This window comes from Lolium perenne, chromosome 5 (genome assembly GCF_019359855.2).
Source record: "Lolium perenne isolate Kyuss_39 chromosome 5, Kyuss_2.0, whole genome shotgun sequence".
Lineage (NCBI taxonomy): Eukaryota > Viridiplantae > Streptophyta > Magnoliopsida > Poales > Poaceae > Lolium > Lolium perenne.
The window spans coordinates 177,375,074-177,394,288 of NC_067248.2; the positions used below are offsets into that span (position 1 = coordinate 177,375,074).

Here is a 19,215-nt window from a genome sequence, read left to right on the forward strand (position 1 = left end):
GCACCAGAAATACCGGCCGGTATTTTTCCCAAAATATTCAAAATGAATTCATGTATTCTTTCAAAATTTCGAAAATATATTTATATTTGATAAAATTATATTAACTTGGGTATTATTTGACCGCTGTGAAAAAAAAATGAGATCATGTCGTGTAGATGTACATGTAGATCGACCTAGACTGTACCTTATCTTGTGAATAATATATTTTAAATTCGTGGTAGCTTTTCTACTGCGGAAAAAAATGTATGGACAACCAAGAATTTCTTTTTCCGCCAGACACTGTTATTTCAAGTTCTTCGCAATATCAGAAATACCTGCTACTATGCCGCTCGAGATATTTAAAATGAATTCATATATTCTTTCAAAATTTCTTAGAATTATTTAAATTTGAGCAAATTATACTAATACCATCAAATTTAATCTGGTAGAAAAATATATCGGTGGTACCCGATAAAACCAGTTTCTGACGAAAATTCAGAAATACCAGCTGAGATTTTTTGTTGTTGCATACATTACATATATACTATACAGATCAGTACCTTGTCGGCTTATATTATCACATCTGTCGTGTAACCATGGTCTAGCTAGAAGCTAGCTACGATGCCTAGTTTACTTTTATTGAGAGAGAATGCCTAGTTTGTTTTTCGTAAAGAATACACGTACCATCTACATCATTTGGAAATATCTTTTTCTCTCCCTATATTAAGCCAGTGTTGTAAGGAAACAAATCAGCTGGTTCTTGTTTTTCCCTTAAACGTGTTGAACAGACGAACATACCTGCAGATCGCAGCTATTTCTTTTTGGTGGCCTGACGTTACGGGAGACCAAATCATACACGTGACCTTCCGGCTGGGATAGGTAGGTACACGAAATCCTTTTCAGCGTAGACGTGACTAGCAGGAATGGCGCGGCGTGCCGCCGCGCCGACCGTGTAATTTGATGGTGTTAAGAATTTCAAGGTCACACTTGAATTGATAAAAGTTATAAATATTTTATTGTTTAAACAATGTGTTTCAAGGTGGGTGATAACGAAATTTGATACAACATACATTGAAATTATCTGCATAGAAAGCTGATCATGCGAAATTTGTCTCATGAGTAAATAAGCAGCACCAAAAAGAGGGAGAAACTAAGTCTGCTAACAATAACTGGTACTGCATATTGATCATCATATTGTACGTAAGCATGACACGCCTGTGAGATGCATTGGTGGTTGTAAGGAGTTTTTTTGTAGGACCGGTTAGTCGTGACACATAGTAGGGAAAATCCAGTTATAAAACAGAAGTTAGCCTATCATATTAATATATACTTGAAACTCGATTCTATAGTTCGCGGAATTGCTTGGTCCTTTTTAGTAATGTGATAAGCACTTCTTAGATGTGTATCATATTGAGAGCCAACAATAAACACACACAATGATGCAAAAAAAGAAATCCTGCTTCGTTCTCTACTGCATCTATGATATTTTTATCAGTAGTAGACAAACATATGGTCATATCCTTAAAATAGATTGAATTACTTATTTCAGGAAAAGGATACCAAAGTAGTAAAGAAAATATTTGGCATAGTACAAACATTTTATAGTATAAAGGCAGCGTGGCGCACCCGTGGATGATATCAATGTCTGGAGAGATTAGTAGTGGCATTGTTAAACCCCTTTTATGTAAAACAGCAATAGTGACTGGCCAATTATTTTTGACCTTAAGAGAACCCAAACCCTTTCTGGCACGTATTCTAACCACTTTTGAAATAGGTATTCCAGCCCAAATGGCATTGCATAGCACTTCTGTAATTAGTGACATGCTTCCAGCAGCAGGTTTTACGATATAAGGATATAATTGACTCATATTTTACACAGGCGGAACAATACCTAGATGAAAATAACAGGACACATATGTACATGATAAGTTTTTTCTATTAGTTACCTAGCAAACATACATGATTAATGTCACTTACATCGAATGGACAAAATCAACAATCTTTGTGTTGATTCAGATGGAGTAGATGTCTTTACAACATGAATTTCATCTTTAAAAAATACAACAGGAACTAAAATCAACCACCTGCTTTGAAAGGATCCAGCTATCAACAAAAGAACTTCTCAGTTTAGCCATGCCAGTCTAGCAACAACACTAAAAGCACTTCTCAGTTTAGCCGTACCAGTCTCGCAACAACAGTCGCATTAAAAGGACCGGACCTTTACTTGTTGATCGTTCGGGAGCCAAACTTGCTCTCTTGTAGCCAATCACAACTTCAGAAGACAGACTTCACGAATTTGTATTCAAGTGGTCAACTGAATCTCAAATATTATTATAACATACAGGCTGGTGATATACTGATATTGCCATAAATATGTTCTTGAAAACATTGATGAGTCGTTGAAAAGTCAGAAATGTATTGTTGAAAAATTTGAAATGAGTCTTGCTTAAGGCTCTGTTTTTATCTTGCTGAGAGTAAAAAAAACTTTAAAGTGAAATAAATAATCACACAGAGTTACATAAATGTGAGTTTTTAACCAACTCACTTGTTTGGATCTTCACTGTTAAGGCCAATCTTGTGAGAACTCTTGGAAAAAATTCAGGGAGAAACCCAGTGTATTTAAATGAATGGTGGAGTTACCTCAAAAGACCCACAGATAATGACACATTGACACCACAATTAAAGAACCTGCAACACCATTGCTATATAGTCAAGAACACTTACTTCGGCACACTCTCTTTATGCTCTTAAATGTTAGAGAGAAAATTATTAAGCCAAGGTTTCATCTATTACTTGTCAGACCAGAACGTTAAACTCCTCTGTTACTATGAAGAGCAAATACGCAATACATATATGTATAATCAGAAAGGGTCTAAATATAGTGCCATTAAATGATTTTTTACATCTCCCTTTGTGAGATCATCAAAATGGCCTAGAACAGTGAGAGTGAGATATGTTCCTACAGAGGCGCATGATCTAAGTACTTGTATAAATAAGCATAGAGGAGCTTAACCAGATAGCAGACTATATGATCATATACCATATACAGAATGAAATAGTAATGTTACCATTTGCAAATTGCAAAATAGACAATTCTGAGCGTAAAAGCCATGCTCACAAAGGAATTCAATGAAAGAATAATAGAAAGAAGAATAAGGACTTTATGACATAACAGAAGGGTGATGCGAAGAAAATGCATGCCTGTTTTTTTATGAAACCTAAGACTTGTATCTCAAAGTTTTTAGCCTCTAACTGTTTACTAGGAGGCCTTATGGAACAAAATATAACTGTTCGCTAGGAGACCCAAACAATGCTAGAAGGCCTTCCTGCTGATCTATAATATAGTATGGAAAGTCATGAGAACTAAGCAACGTTCTAAGCCATGTGTCTTGAAAGATGGGTTTGCACGTAAGGGAGGCCGGGAGAATTATGCGACTGACCCTGGGTAATTTTGTATGTACTTTTAATACTAATCTATTGATTAACAAACTTCTTATTTTCATAGCTATAATTTGGTACCATTGTACAGTAGGCCGGCAGTTAGTGCAAACATGTATGGAACCGAGCGGCTTAAGTATTTTAAAATTGCAGTCCGTGTATCGTAGAAATGGTTATATATTAAGATGGAGACAAAAATTGTGAAAGTATGAATGAAAACATCTGTACCATATATGTGCCCAATAAAGTACAAACAACTAACCAGGTTTTGGGGGACCTTGCATGAACGGCGGGCAAATGCGGCGACAGCGAGGCCACGGTCTCCCAGCTCGGAGGCGGCAGACGCAGCGGCGACATAAGTAATTGGAGGCATCACAATTCTGAAGTGTGAAGAAATCCTGTAATTGAACATATTACGAAAAATTCTCTTAATTCTCGCATGTGGAACATATAAAGCAAAGTAAGAATTAGTGGAGCAAATAACAACAGAATATGTGTTCTTGCATATTCCCTATCATTTTTTCTGTGAAGCCAATAACCAAGGCTGCAGTGCACAATATTCACATGGATTATCTATTCCTAGAGGTGAGTTAACCACCCTCATGGGCCATTCTGCTTCTTGCAATAATTGGTTTCGATGAATTTATCTTTCTTCTTAGGTGATCATCTCACTAAAATAATGGTTGAATATCTGAGTTCTCCTTTTAATTTCCCAGTTTCTATTTCTAGTTATCTCAACATCATGTGATTTCGATATTCATGTTTGCCAGTTATCACCAAGGCCATTTTCTCATGTTGGTGGGCTAATCAAGGTTATTTCATTTGTTCATGATCAAGAACCTGTATATATTCTGGGGCTCTTTCTCGCCGTTGTACATCCTATGTTGTATGGTTGCAGCATGACATAACTGCTTATATCCGACATGGCACTGTAAGAATCTGCACACCTCTTTTACATATATTAGATCCCGAGGTTTCTTTGGTTGCCCCAAATCTAAATTGTTTGTACCAAGCAATTTCTTGTATTTTTTCATCGTACTTCTAAGTTGTTTGTACCAAGCAATTTCTTGCATTTTATGTTATACAGCTAGAATCCGTTGCATTGTTTCTGGTGCATTTTCGTTTCAACAGAACATTGGCACGCCTAATTTCCATTTGCCATGCTGTCATTTATAAGTGTCATGTTAAGTGGACCGTACATAAACCAAACATTGTTTTGTAAAAAGGAAATATAGCAAGTACCACTATACGACTTCATACCAAAACGCTTAAGCTCGAAAAGTATTACAAAAGTAAGAAGATAGTGCATTACCTGAACAAAGTCAGGTGAAAGGAATTCCAAACTTCGAGAAACATTCTCTGTGACTTAACTTGTCCTCCAATAGAGTATCAACAAATGCATTAACACTTCGTATGAAGAACCATAGCAGAAAGGTAGTGAAGCTGCAGAATACACGCACAAATGGTACAACAAAATACCAATGAAATGGACAGCTTTAGAAAAAGCTAATGTATCGAAGCACAAACTCGAGCATAGTATGATATAATTATGAAACATTAGTTCTTACCCTTGTGTCATTACGTTGTCAAATTCTCGGGCAGAACTATGAATAACTGTTCTTGAGAACAACATTAAACTGTACATATACCTATCGCACACAAAAAGCAAAGCCCTCGCATATCCATCACAAAATTCTAATCCACAACAAGTAAATTATGTTTAACACATGACTTAAAAGAAATCAAAGAAAAGGGAAAGAGATATAGAGACATCACACATGTACAACATGGGCACGCTACTGCCGCTCGCATAAACACTATTTCCCTGATGATATTAATTCCACTCTTTTTGTAGCAAGCAGACCATTAATCTTGCCAGCTGCAGCTACACTCGTGTGACAATTCAGCCTAGAGGTAAGTAGTTTAACTACAACAAGAATAGAGGAAAAGAGCAAGCAAAAAATGGACGTTAGCACCTGTGAGGCATTCTATCAAACATGTTCATTGCACCAACACCAGCGAGGGAGTAGTACCTTTGGTTGTGCATCTGTGGCGTTCCCATTTCTGTTGGTGCTTTAGACAAAGCTGGCACAGTATGGAGCTGCAAACAATCACGAGATAATCAATTGGGGAGAAAAAGATTAGGGGAGGTGGAGCGAGCCAGCTGCCGTTGAACACATATAAGAGTCTTCCTGTGCTAATTTGGGGATGTAGGAAACGGAATCCACCGCCAGCGGCCTAGAGATCTCACCATGGAAGATTCCCAATTCTTTTTTGCTCCGACTCGCGCCAGCAAAGCATCACAGGACCCTACTCCGCTCCTCCTCCTGAGCACAAGTAAGGAACCAGGGGCACGAAAATAGAAATCCCTTTTTGTAAAATCACCATGAATAAAATGAGAACCTCCATCATAGATCTGGCCATGGGCAGCCCCGCCCGAGCGGCCCGGCCCGACTCGGCCCGAAAAACTCGGGCCTGGGCCGAGATATGTTGGCCCGACACCCGGGCCGGGCCGGGCCTGGGTAGCCCGAAAACTGAGATTAAGCCTACGGCCCGGCCCACGGCCCGATGGCCCGGCGGGCTTGGTGTGTTTTTGGCCGGGCCGGGCCAGGCTTGGGCCGAATTTTTTTGCGTCGGGCCTATCTCGGGCCGGCCCGAGGCCCGGCCCGGCCCGACACATGCCCAGGTATGCTCCATCAGTCATAAGATATCTAGGCACACCAAACCTAGGGAAAATAACATCCTTAAGCATTTTTAACGAGGTCTCACCATCAGTACTCTTTGTAGGTATAGCTTCTACCCATTTATTAACATAATCAACAACAAGAAGAAGTATATGAGTATAACCTTCTCAAGGAGGAAAAGGACCCATAAAGTCAAATCCCAACAGTTAAATGGTTCAATAACAAGATAATAATTTATAGGCATTTCATTACGTCTAGAAATATTACCAACTCTTTGGCATTCATCACAAGATAAAATAAACTATTTTGCATCCTTAAAAAGAGTAGGCCAATAAAAACCTGATTGTATAACCTTTTGTGCAGTTCTATCTCCAGCATGATGTCCTCCATAAGCACTACCATGACATTTTCTCAATATCTCTCGTTGTTCATATTCTGGAACACATCTTCGCATAATATCATCCACTCTTTTCTTTATATAAGTGTGGGTCATCCCAAAAAAATGCCTCAAGTCATAAAAGAGTTTCCTTCTTTGCCAAGCTGTAAATGTTGGAGGAAAGTAGTTAGAAACAATAAAGTTAACATAATCAGCATACCAATGACTCTTTCGCGAGATTACTTTTATTGTAGCCTACTGTTTATTGGGAAAACTATCATTAACAGTAATAGGATCATAAGAAATGTTTTCCAATCTAGACAAATTATCAGCAACATGATTTTCAACACCCTTCCTATCTACAATATGCAGATCAAATTCTTGTAAAAGCAACACCCATCTAATAAGCCTAGGCTTAGCGTCTTTCTTTTCAACAATATAAGGTCCAAACTTATCGCAAGCAAAGACTACAGCTAGGAATTCTTTTTTAGTAGTAGCATAATTCTTTTGAGAAACATCAAGAGTCTTACTAGCATAATGAATAACATTCAATTTCTTATCTACTCGTTGTTCAAGAACAGCACCTACTGCAAAATACTAGCGTCACACATAATTTCAAAGGGTAAATTCCAATCAGGTGGTTGAACAATAGGAGCAGTAGTTAAAGCCTTCTTTACAATTTCAAAAGCTTCCTTACAATCATCATCAAAAACAAAAAGGTACATCCTTTTGGAGAAGATTAGTAAGAGGCTTTGAAATTTTAGAGAAATCTTTAATAAACCTCCTATAGAAACCAGCATGGCTAAGAATACTACGAATACCTTTAACATCCCTAAGACAGGGCATTTTCTCAATTGCTTCAACTTTGGCTCTGTCGACTTCAATACCTCTTTCCGAAATTTTATGTCGAAGAACTATTCCTTCATTGACCATAAAGTGGCATTTCTCCCAATTAAGAACAACATTAGTTTTCTCACACTCTGTAAAACTTTATCAAGATTGTGCAAACATTTATCAAAAGAAGTCCCATAGACGGAGAAATCATCCATGAATACTTCCACAATTTCTTCACAAAAACCATGAAAAATAGCAGACATGCATCTTTTAAACGTAGCAGGAGCATTACACAAATCAAAAGGCATACGTCTATAAGCATAAGTTTCATAAGGACAAGTAAAAATGGTTTTCTCCTGATCTTGTTTTTTAACTGCAACTAGCAGTGTGGCCCTCGCAAATGCGAGGACATCCTGTTTAATTTTTTAAAAGTGACACTTTCCATTCAGGGGAACAATATAGTTACATAGTCCACAAAATATATAGATACATGAGAGAATTTGAGGATTGTAATTTGTGTTGTAATCTACTAATAATTTTCCTAATAGAGTGTAAGTGTTTATTCTCATTTCAATGTGAATCTGTCACAGTTTCCCTATCCCTCGAGTAAGATTTGCATCATAGAGCAGAATTAATTTTTATGAACATGTGTAACTCTTTATATGTGTTATAACCGAAATTAGAAACCCACTTGTTTTGACCAGTTTGCTCACACATGCATATTTACCGATCAATATACTCAAGTAACTCAACCTATGATACTTCTCTTAACCAGTTTAATTTTTTTATTTTTACCATATATTTGCATTTTCACCATGATCTGCCTAGCTTTCTGTATGAAGTTTGTTTTTTTGCTTGTATTGATATGGTAGGAAGATACCTCTCAACAACATAGCACCGTGAGTTCTTTTTTTAAGGGAGAGATGGTAGTAGTGTATATTCAACCTAATTTCCATCCATTTTGTGTGAGATCCAATCTGATAGATGTACGTTAAATTTGCATGAATCGTACCAAATTTAGTGAATGATATATTTGGAATTCGCGGTAGCTTTCCTTAGGCGGAAAAATTCTTACTATTGTCAATGTTTTTTTTTCTCAGTTGGATAAAATTATCGGTAGGCACCAGAAATACCGGCCGGTATTTTTCCCAAAATATTCAAAATGAATTCATGTATTCTTTCAAAATTTCGAAAATATATTTATATTTGATAAAATTATATTAACTTGGGTATTATTTGACCGCTGTGAAAAAAAAATGAGATCATGTCGGGTAGATGTACATGTAGATCGACCTAGACTGTACCTTATCTTGTGAATAATATATTTTAAATTCGTGGTAGCTTTTCTACTGCGGAAAAAAAATGTATGGACAACCAAGAATTTCTTTTTCCACCAGACACTGTTATTTCAAGTTCTTCGCAATATCAGAAATACCTGCTACTATGCCGCTCGAGATATTTAAAATGAATTCATATATTCTTTCAAAATTTCTTAGAATTATTTAAATTTGAGCAAATTATATTAATACCATCAAATTTAATCTGGTAGAAAAATATATCGGTGGTACCCGATAAAACCAGTTTCTGACGAAAATTCAGAAATACCAGCTGAGATTTTTTTTTGTTGCATACATTACATATATACTATACAGATCAGTACCTTGTCGGCTTATATTATCACATCTGTCGTGTAACCATGGTCTAGCTAGAAGCTAGCTACGATGCCTAGTTTACTTTTATTGAGAGAGAATGCCTAGTTTGTTTTTCGTAAAGAATACACGTACCATCTACATCATTTGGAAATATCTTTTTCTCTCCCTATATTAAGCCAGTGTTGTAAGGAAACAAATCAGCTGGTTCTTGTTTTTCCCTTAAACGTGTTGAACAGACGAACATACCTGCAGATCGCAGCTATTTCTTTTTGGTGGCCTGACGTTACGGGAGACCAAATCATACACGTGACCTTCCGGCTGGGATAGGTAGGTACACGAAATCCTTTTCAGCGTAGACGTGACTAGCAGGAATGGCGCGGCGTGCCGCCGCGCCGACCGTGTAATTTGATGGTGTTAAGAATTTCAAGGTCACACTTGAATTGATAAAAGTTATAAATATTTTATTGTTTAAACAATGTGTTTCAAGGTGGGTGATAACGAAATTTGATACAACATACATTGAAATTATCTGCATAGAAAGCTGATCATGCGAAATTTGTCTCATGAGTAAATAAGCAGCACCAAAAAGAGGGAGAAACTAAGTCTGCTAACAATAACTGGTACTGCATATTGATCATCATATTGTACGTAAGCATGACACGCCTGTGAGATGCATTGGTGGTTGTAAGGAGTTTTTTTGTAGGACCGGTTAGTCGTGACACATAGTAGGGAAAATCCAGTTATAAAACAGAAGTTAGCCTATCATATTAATATATACTTGAAACTCGATTCTATAGTTCGCGGAATTGCTTGGTCCTTTTTAGTAATGTGATAAGCACTTCTTAGATGTGTATCATATTGAGAGCCAACAATAAACACACACAATGATGCAAAAAAAGAAATCCTGCTTCGTTCTCTACTGCATCTATGATATTTTTATCAGTAGTAGACAAACATATGGTCATATCCTTAAAATAGATTGAATTACTTATTTCAGGAAAAGGATACCAAAGTAGTAAAGAAAATATTTGGCATAGTACAAACATTTTATAGTATAAAGGCAGCGTGGCGCACCCGTGGATGATATCAATGTCTGGAGAGATTAGTAGTGGCATTGTTAAACCCCTTTTATGTAAAACAGCAATAGTGACTGGCCAATTATTTTTGACCTTAAGAGAACCCAAACCCTTTCTGGCACGTATTCTAACCACTTTTGAAATAGGTATTCCAGCCCAAATGGCATTGCATAGCACTTCTGTAATTAGTGACATGCTTCCAGCAGCAGGTTTTACGATATAAGGATATAATTGACTCATATTTTACACAGGCGGAACAATACCTAGATGAAAATAACAGGACACATATGTACATGATAAGTTTTTTCTATTAGTTACCTAGCAAACATACATGATTAATGTCACTTACATCGAATGGACAAAATCAACAATCTTTGTGTTGATTCAGATGGAGTAGATGTCTTTACAACATGAATTTCATCTTTAAAAAATACAACAGGAACTAAAATCAACCACCTGCTTTGAAAGGATCCAGCTATCAACAAAAGAACTTCTCAGTTTAGCCATGCCAGTCTAGCAACAACACTAAAAGCACTTCTCAGTTTAGCCGTACCAGTCTCGCAACAACAGTCGCATTAAAAGGACCGGACCTTTACTTGTTGATCGTTCGGGAGCCAAACTTGCTCTCTTGTAGCCAATCACAACTTCAGAAGACAGACTTCACGAATTTGTATTCAAGTGGTCAACTGAATCTCAAATATTATTATAACATACAGGCTGGTGATATACTGATATTGCCATAAATATGTTCTTGAAAACATTGATGAGTCGTTGAAAAGTCAGAAATGTATTGTTGAAAAATTTGAAATGAGTCTTGCTTAAGGCTCTGTTTTTATCTTGCTGAGAGTAAAAAAAACTTTAAAGTGAAATAAATAATCACACAGAGTTACATAAATGTGAGTTTTTAACCAACTCACTTGTTTGGATCTTCACTGTTAAGGCCAATCTTGTGAGAACTCTTGGAAAAAATTCAGGGAGAAACCCAGTGTATTTAAATGAATGGTGGAGTTACCTCAAAAGACCCACAGATAATGACACATTGACACCACAATTAAAGAACCTGCAACACCATTGCTATATAGTCAAGAACACTTACTTCGGCACACTCTCTTTATGCTCTTAAATGTTAGAGAGAAAATTATTAAGCCAAGGTTTCATCTATTACTTGTCAGACCAGAACGTTAAACTCCTCTGTTACTATGAAGAGCAAATACGCAATACATATATGTATAATCAGAAAGGGTCTAAATATAGTGCCATTAAATGATTTTTTACATCTCCCTTTGTGAGATCATCAAAATGGCCTAGAACAGTGAGAGTGAGATATGTTCCTACAGAGGCGCATGATCTAAGTACTTGTATAAATAAGCATAGAGGAGCATAACCAGATAGCAGACTATATGATCATATACCATATACAGAATGAAATAGTAATGTTACCATTTGCAAATTGCAAAATAGACAATTCTAAGCGTAAAAGCCATGCTCACAAAGGAATTCAATGAAAGAATAATAGAAAGAAGAATAAGGACTTTATGACATAACAGAAGGGTGATGCGAAGAAAATGCATGCCTGTTTTTTTATGAAACCTAAGACTTGTATCTCAAAGTTTTTAGCCTCTAACTGTTTACTAGGAGGCCTTATGGAACAAAATATAACTGTTCGCTAGGAGACCCAAACAATGCTAGAAGGCCTTCCTGCTGATCTATAATATAGTATGGAAAGTCATGAGAACTAAGCAACGTTCTAAGCCATGTGTCTTGAAAGATGGGTTTGCACGTAAGGGAGGCCGGGAGAATTATGCGACTGACCCTGGGTAATTTTGTATGTACTTTTAATACTAATCTATTGATTAACAAACTTCTTATTTTCATAGCTATAATTTGGTACCATTGTACAGTAGGCCGGCAGTTAGTGCAAACATGTATGGAACCATGGGCGGGCACAGACAATTTGTAATGGGTATTCAAACTCCAAAAAAAAACATCCAATGCAAAACCTCAAGGGTAGAAAATTGTGCAATACAACAATATAGACATAAAGATTGACAAACTGTCTAATATGAACCTAAATGTTCACGAATTTTCCACAAGGATATCATCTAACAATAGTAGTGAAATTACATGATAAATCTCAAAATAGTAGTGAAATTACATGATAAATTGTTCGGTAACTTCAAATCACCACACTGCCCCCTTCATCTCTATGTCAGTGTGTTCTTACTTCTTAGTTTATCACCACAAATTTGTACAACTGTAACCCAGATCATTATGAGATCGATGGAGTCACTAACTAATTAATCAATAATATAACTGGAACTTGGAGAGCAATTGCTACTTTGCTGGTTTGGAAATTGGAAAAGTAATCAGTGGAGATTTAGGTCTAGAACCATACCGTGAGGAGGATTTCGTGAATTGATGTCGCTGGCATGTGGACACTCATTTTCCCCCTTCCTCTCTTTCTCCCGTCCACAGTAACTGAGAGTCCTCCTTCTCCCCCGGGGGCTCCTCCGACTCAACTCCGGCGGCGCCGCCGTCTGGAGAAGAGAAGGAGGGGCTGCCCGCTATGTTTATACTAGATGTAGTTGCGGCTGTTTGCCGGTAGTGGGCTCTATGCCCAGTAGATGGAGCGGATCTTGGGATCTCCCCAGCCAGATCTCACGCCTAGGGTTCATTTTTGTGCTTCTCTTGCTCTGTTGGTCGGAGCAGGAAGCAAAGGGATGGAGCACCGCTTCCCTAAATAAAGCAGAGGCTGATGGCCACCGTCTGATGAAGAAGAAAGGCGCTGTGAAGCTTCTCCTGGCCGGCCATGGTGGCGAGGGGGAGAGGTGGTTCGGCGTGGTCAAAGGTGTGCGGTTGTTTCTCCTGGCCGGTCGTGGAGGCGAGGGGGGAAAGCAACGCACCACCTTTCTTTCTTCTTCGACGAGGTGGTGGTTCGTGGTGCTGCTGCCCCTGGATGCTGCTGTTCTTCTCCGTTTTGGTAGCCGTGGTGGCGACCAAGATTGGGAAACAGCGGGATCTGGGGGTGGTGGAGAAGATGTCGAAGCTTCTCTTGCGGAGTTTCCCAAGCGGCGGCACTCGCCGTTGCTTTTCTTGGCCGACGGGGCCACTCCGCGCCTACTGAGTTCTATCTCAGAGGATCTCTCTTCCTCCAGCGTTGGAGGACTTTCTGCCTGCAGCGCGGCGCCCATCGCCGCCTCTACGCCAAGTGGTTTCGTCCCCGGAGTGGAGAAGGTGTCCGTCGCTGCAAGGTCAACAATGGTGTCGGCAGAGAAGGACTTGATCGCGTTTCCACATTTTCTGCGAGGTCTTTTTCGTAAAAAGCAAGGACTGATGTGTAATTCTCTTTCTTTTTATTTCGGGGTCCTGCTTGTAATTTGTAACCTGCCGAGTTAAATGAAGCTTCGGGTCCTTTGGACCCTTCTCCTGTTCAAAAAAAATGTCGCTGGCATGTGAAGACCAAGGGCGGTCGCTGGATCGGGATTCCCGCCGGACGCCGCTCGCTGGACGTTGCCCACGGCGTGCCAGGCCGCCAGGCGCCTCGCCTGTCGCATACGAACCGTCGTTGTAGTGGTGTAGCCCGGAGAAGTGGAGAACGAGCGATCAGATCGAGCCAGCCTGAGATGGACTGAGGCCTCACGCTCACGGGACGGGAGCCTAGCTACTGAAAGCTGTAGGGTTGCTGTTTGGGCCAAAGAAGGCAGGTAGATTTATTGGGCTTAATAGTACACGATTTTTTTTGCCAAAATATAATGGGTATTCAGCTGAATACCCATGAATGCATGTAGGCCCGCCAATGTATGGAACCGAGCGGCTTAAGTATTTTAAAATTGCAGTCCGTGTATCGTAGAAATGGTTATATATTAAGATGGAGACAAAAATTGTGAAAGTATGAATGAAAACATCTGTACCATATATGTGCCCAATAAAGTACAAACAACTAACCAGGTTTTGGGGGACCTTGCATGAACGGCGGGCAAATGCGGCGACAGCGAGGCCACGGTCTCCCAGCTCGGAGGCGGCAGACGCAGCGGCGACATAAGTAATTGGAGGCATCACAATTCTGAAGTGTGAAGAAATCCTGTAATTGAACATATTACGAAAAATTCTCTTAATTCTCGCATGTGGAACATATAAAGCAAAGTAAGAATTAGTGGAGCAAATAACAACAGAATATGTGTTCTTGCATATTCCCTATCATTTTTTCTGTGAAGCCAATAACCAAGGCTGCAGTGCACAATATTCACATGGATTATCTATTCCTAGAGGTGAGTTAACCACCCTCATGGGCCATTCTGCTTCTTGCAATAATTGGTTTCGATGAATTTATCTTTCTTCTTAGGTGATCATCTCACTAAAATAATGGTTGAATATCTGAGTTCTCCTTTTAATTTCCCAGTTTCTATTTCTAGTTATCTCAACATCATCTGATTTCGATATTCATGTTTGCCAGTTATCACCAAGGCCATTTTCTCATGTTGGTGGGCTAATCAAGGTTATTTCATTTGTTCATGATCAAGAACCTGTATATATTCTGGGGCTCTTTCTCGCCGTTGTACATCCTATGTTGTATGGTTGCAGCATGACATAACTGCTTATATCCGACATGGCACTGTAAGAATCTGCACACCTCTTTTACATATATTAGATCCCGAGGTTTCTTTGGTTGCCCCAAATCTAAATTGTTTGTACCAACCAATTTCTTGTATTTTTTCATCGTACCTCTAAGTTGTTTGTACCAAGCAATTTCTTGCATTTTATGTTATACAGCTAGAATCCGTTGCATTGTTTCTGGTGCATTTTCGTTTCAACAGAACATTGGCACGCCTAATTTCCATTTGCCATGCTGTCATTTATAAGTGTCATGTTAAGTGGACCGTACATAAACCAAACATTGTTTTGTAAAAAGGAAATATAGCAAGTACCACTATACGACTTCATACCAAAACGCTTAAGCTCGAAAAGTATCACAAAAGTAAGAAGATAGTGCATTACCTGAACAAAGTCAGGTGAAAGGAATTCCAAACTTCGAGAAACATTCTCTGTGCCTGAACTTGTCCTCCAATAGAGTATCAACAAATGCATTAACACTTCGTATGAAGAACCATAGCAGAAAGGTAGTGAAGCTGCAGAATACACGCACAAATGGTACAACAAAATACCAATGAAATGGACAGCTTTAGAAAAAGCTAATGTATCGAAGCACAAACTCGAGCATAGTATGATATAATTATGAAACATTAGTTCTTACCCTTGTGTCATTACGTTATCAAATTCTCGGGCAGAACTATGAATAACTGTTCTTGAGAACAACATTAAACTGTACATATACCTATCGCACACAAAAAGCAAAGCCCTCGCATATCCATCACAAAATTCTAATCCACAACAAGTAAATTATGTTTAACACATGACTTAAAAGAAATCAAAGAAAAGGGAAAGAGATATAGAGACATCACACATGTACAACATGGGCACGCTACTGCCGCTCGCATAAACACTATTTCCCTGATGATATTAATTCCACTCTTTTTGTAGCAAGCAGACCATTAATCTTGCCAGCTACAGCTACACTCGTGTGACAATTCAGCCTAGAGGTAAGTAGTTTAACTACAACAAGAATAGAGGAAAAGAGCAAGCAAAAAATGGACGTTAGCACCTGTGAGGCATTCTATCAAACATGTTCATTGCACCAACACCAGCGAGGGAGTAGTACCTTTGGTTGTGCATCTGTGGCGTTCCCATTTCTGTTGGTGCTTTAGACAAAGCTGGCGCAGTATGGAGCTGCAAACAATCACGAGATAATCAATTGGGGAGAAAAAGATTAGGGGAGGTGGAGCGAGCCAGCTGCCGTTGAACACATATAAGAGTCTTCCTGTGCTAATTTGGGGATGTAGGAAACGGAATCCACCGCCAGCGGCCTAGAGATCTCACCACGGAAGATTCCCAATTCTTTTTTGCTCCGACTCGCGCCAGCAAAGCATCACAGGACCCTACTCCGCTCCTCCTCCTGAGCTCGTCTGCGGCAGGTGTGCCAGAGCCGACGGCCTCCTGTCGGAGTCCTTCCAGCGACGCGCCTCCTCCTCACGGCTCATACTTGTTGGCCGCGAGGTGGAAGATTTTACGGCGGCCTGGTGCCGTCCTCCCCGCGACGCGCCTCCTGGTGCCCAACGGAGGCGGTTTCACGGTCCGCCGCCGCCCCGCTCCCAGCGCAACTGCCTCCTCGTGCAGCCTCGCCGCCTGCTCCTTGAGCGCGGCCTTCTCCTTGCGCAGCCTGTCCGCTTCCGTCGTGGCCGCATTCTTTATCAACCCAAGGATGTGGCTTGGTTCCTTGCGCCGGACCGACGACCGCCGCCGTCTTATGCTCCAAGAGGACACCGGCGCACTCGTCCGTCGTGGCTTGGGCGAGACATGGCGCCAGTTCGTGCCTGGCCTGCCGGGCGTCGCAAAGTAGGTCTCGAGATTGCAACGACAGGCTTCCGGAAGATGCAGCGCAGCGCGTCGAGCGGCTACCCCGCGCATGGCATGGTGTGCCGGCCGCGCTGGCTGCCGTTGGGCGAGGCAACGGTGGGCGACATGTCGTCAAACGCGGCCACTCGTTGGAAAGAAGTCTACATCACCCCCACAAGTATCAAGTTTGGGACCCAACACCCCCTCAACTTTAAACTAGCACACTTAACCCCCTAACTATATGAAACCGGGTATATAACCCCCTAGGCCCCTCTTTAGCTGTTTTGGTTAGCGGTTTTGTACACCTGGCATTTTATATCGTTTGTTTTGCGGAAGGAAATGAAAAAGATAAAACACACCCATCTCCACTCCCCTTTCATCCCATGTCACCGTCTGTGCTGGAGACATGGGGGCATTGATGATGGCGAGCTCATGTGTTGCTGCCCGTGCTCTGTTTCCTCATCCTCTCGGTCTTCAACTACTATGACAGGGCAAGCTCCAGTGGTGGCGCGATGATCTCCCTTCTGTGCTTTCCTTATCCTACTGGGATAAGGCGAGCACCGGCGGCGGCGCTCTGCTCCCCCTGCTCTGCTTCCTCATCCTCCCGAGATAAGGCGAGCACCGGTGGTGACGTGCTGCTCCCCTTCCTCAGGCTCCCTGCCCTCAACTACTTGGACGAGGCGCACGCTCGACGGCGAGGTTGATGAGCCGATCAAGACATTTCCCAAGGCGGTTCGGAACGGCAGAGCTCCTAGTCGACGCGTATTGCATCCCCGCTCCTGCCCAGCACCGGCGCGCTGCCGTTGGAGACCGTGGCGGAGTGGACAGTGGGACCTTCTCTGAGCTCGGGCAGCGGATAGGCTAGCCTTATTGGATGCGCGTCTGGATCCAGGCCATCGCGGCCATGTCCAACATGGTTAGATGGGCATGGTCCCGAGTCCCGACCATCTTCTCCCACAGGTGAACTAAAAATCTGAGATCTAATTCTGATATTGGATCGAAACTATAAAAATTCTGAATCTAGAATTCAGCATCCTGTGCATTGTGGCGGGGATGGTGGTCCTCTCCTGCATGAACTCCCAGAGAATCTCCTGTACGGGCTGGGCATGCTACCCGTCAGCGACGCCGTGTCCGCCCCAGGTCGCCATGTGCTTAGGTGTCGAGCACCTCAAGGGGATCGGCTGGGTTGAATTTCTGGTGCCCCGTGTTGTCCGACAGCTTGCACGGATCGTCATCATCGGCAACGACGCCGCTGCCAGTGTTCCCGCCACCAAGGAGGAAGTGCCCACCAGCAAGGCCGAGTAGCGCACTCGCAGAGCTTGATGGCATGGCCGTGCGGGGTCTAGACAAATAAAATAATTATTGTTCACGACCCTAATGCCTATGCCTTCCAGGGTGATATGGCAGTACAAGTCCAAGGTCAAAACATCATCACACTGCTACGTGTACAAAACCACTAACTAAAACTACCAAAGAAAGGTCTAGGCGGTTATCTACCCGGTTTCAGATAGTTAGGGGGGTTAAGTGTGCTAGTTTAAAGTTGAGGGGGTGTTGCGTCCCAAACTTGATACTTGTGGGGGTGATGTAGACTTCTTTCCCACTCGTTGTGTACGCTCTCCATATCGTCGCCGCCGGACAAGATGTGAGACAAAGAGGAAAGATAAGAGTAGGTGTGGGTGGGGAGAAAAAATGGGAAAGGTCTATTCGAGAAAGCCCACTCGTGCTGCAGAAAGACGGAAATTTAGGGCATGCCCAATGCACTGCCCTAGAGGTACTGCCTCACACCTTTAGCTAGGTTCGGGTGGTCCAAAGTAGGTTCGGATGAGGAGGCAGCCTCCTCTTCAGGAAGTGGGATCTTAAGCCTTAAAAGCATGTTTTTTGGAGAGAGAAAGAGATACATAGTGTCATATTTGTGGGGTCCCTTCTCTCTTTTTCTAACTAAAGTTGTAGCTTCCATTGGAGAGATAAAATCCACCATGTTGCTTCTGACAACTTTTTTACATGGAGCAACTAGTTGTGTATGCCACCATTGCTCATGCCCTTAGTCAACCGCACCGCTCTACCGCTGAGGCTCACCGCTCACAATGTGATGGCACATGTAATAAAACCGTTAGAAACACCCAGGCCTAGAACACCACGAGAAAAAGCAGCCCGAATCAACACAGACCAAAACTGCAAGACGTCCCCATAACTGCACACCAAGCAATAACAGAACACACTATACCACGTGTCAGCACGGGAAGTACACCGAAAGTAAACCTAAAAATCTGAGAAAAAAAGATGTTTGTTGCCGAATAATATAGTAGTTATGTTTATAACATATCTCTTTGTCCCATGCTTTTTTTCTGATTGCTGGGACGGCTCATCTTTTTTCTTTTCGCGTGACAAATTGGCCAATATGTACGTGACAGGTCGTACACGGCTGCAATTTACGTAACTTTTTTGGTTTTAAATCTTAACCATTATAATTAGGATCAACTGATCAAATAATTTTAGTACATGTGGATTAACGTGGTGTTTCCTTTAAATATCCTTATTTTGCTTTTAGTATATAATAGATTCGAGAAAACCCAGAATAACCATCAAGCAAACAAAAATAAGTTTTCTTAGCTAACCTTTCTAACATTTGATCAATAAAAGGTAAAGAATGATGATCCTTCTTATTAACTTTGTTAATTTTCTAAAATTAATGCACATTCTATAACCAACTACTACTTTTTGAGAAA

The 19,215-nt window shown here is 41.0% G+C and overlaps 1 long non-coding RNA gene across 1 annotated transcript; it reads right to left on the minus strand.

Annotated features, from left to right (window-relative positions):
- Window positions 1-13,996: 13,996 nt before the first annotated feature.
- On the minus strand, window positions 13,997-16,473 carry LOC127300758 (uncharacterized). Its single transcript, XR_011746030.1, has 3 exons — window positions 15,974-16,473; window positions 15,035-15,823; window positions 13,997-14,120 (listed from the first exon to the last, which is right to left on the minus strand). It is a non-coding gene; the product is annotated as an uncharacterized lncRNA (long non-coding RNA).
- Window positions 16,474-19,215: the final 2,742 nt, after the last annotated feature.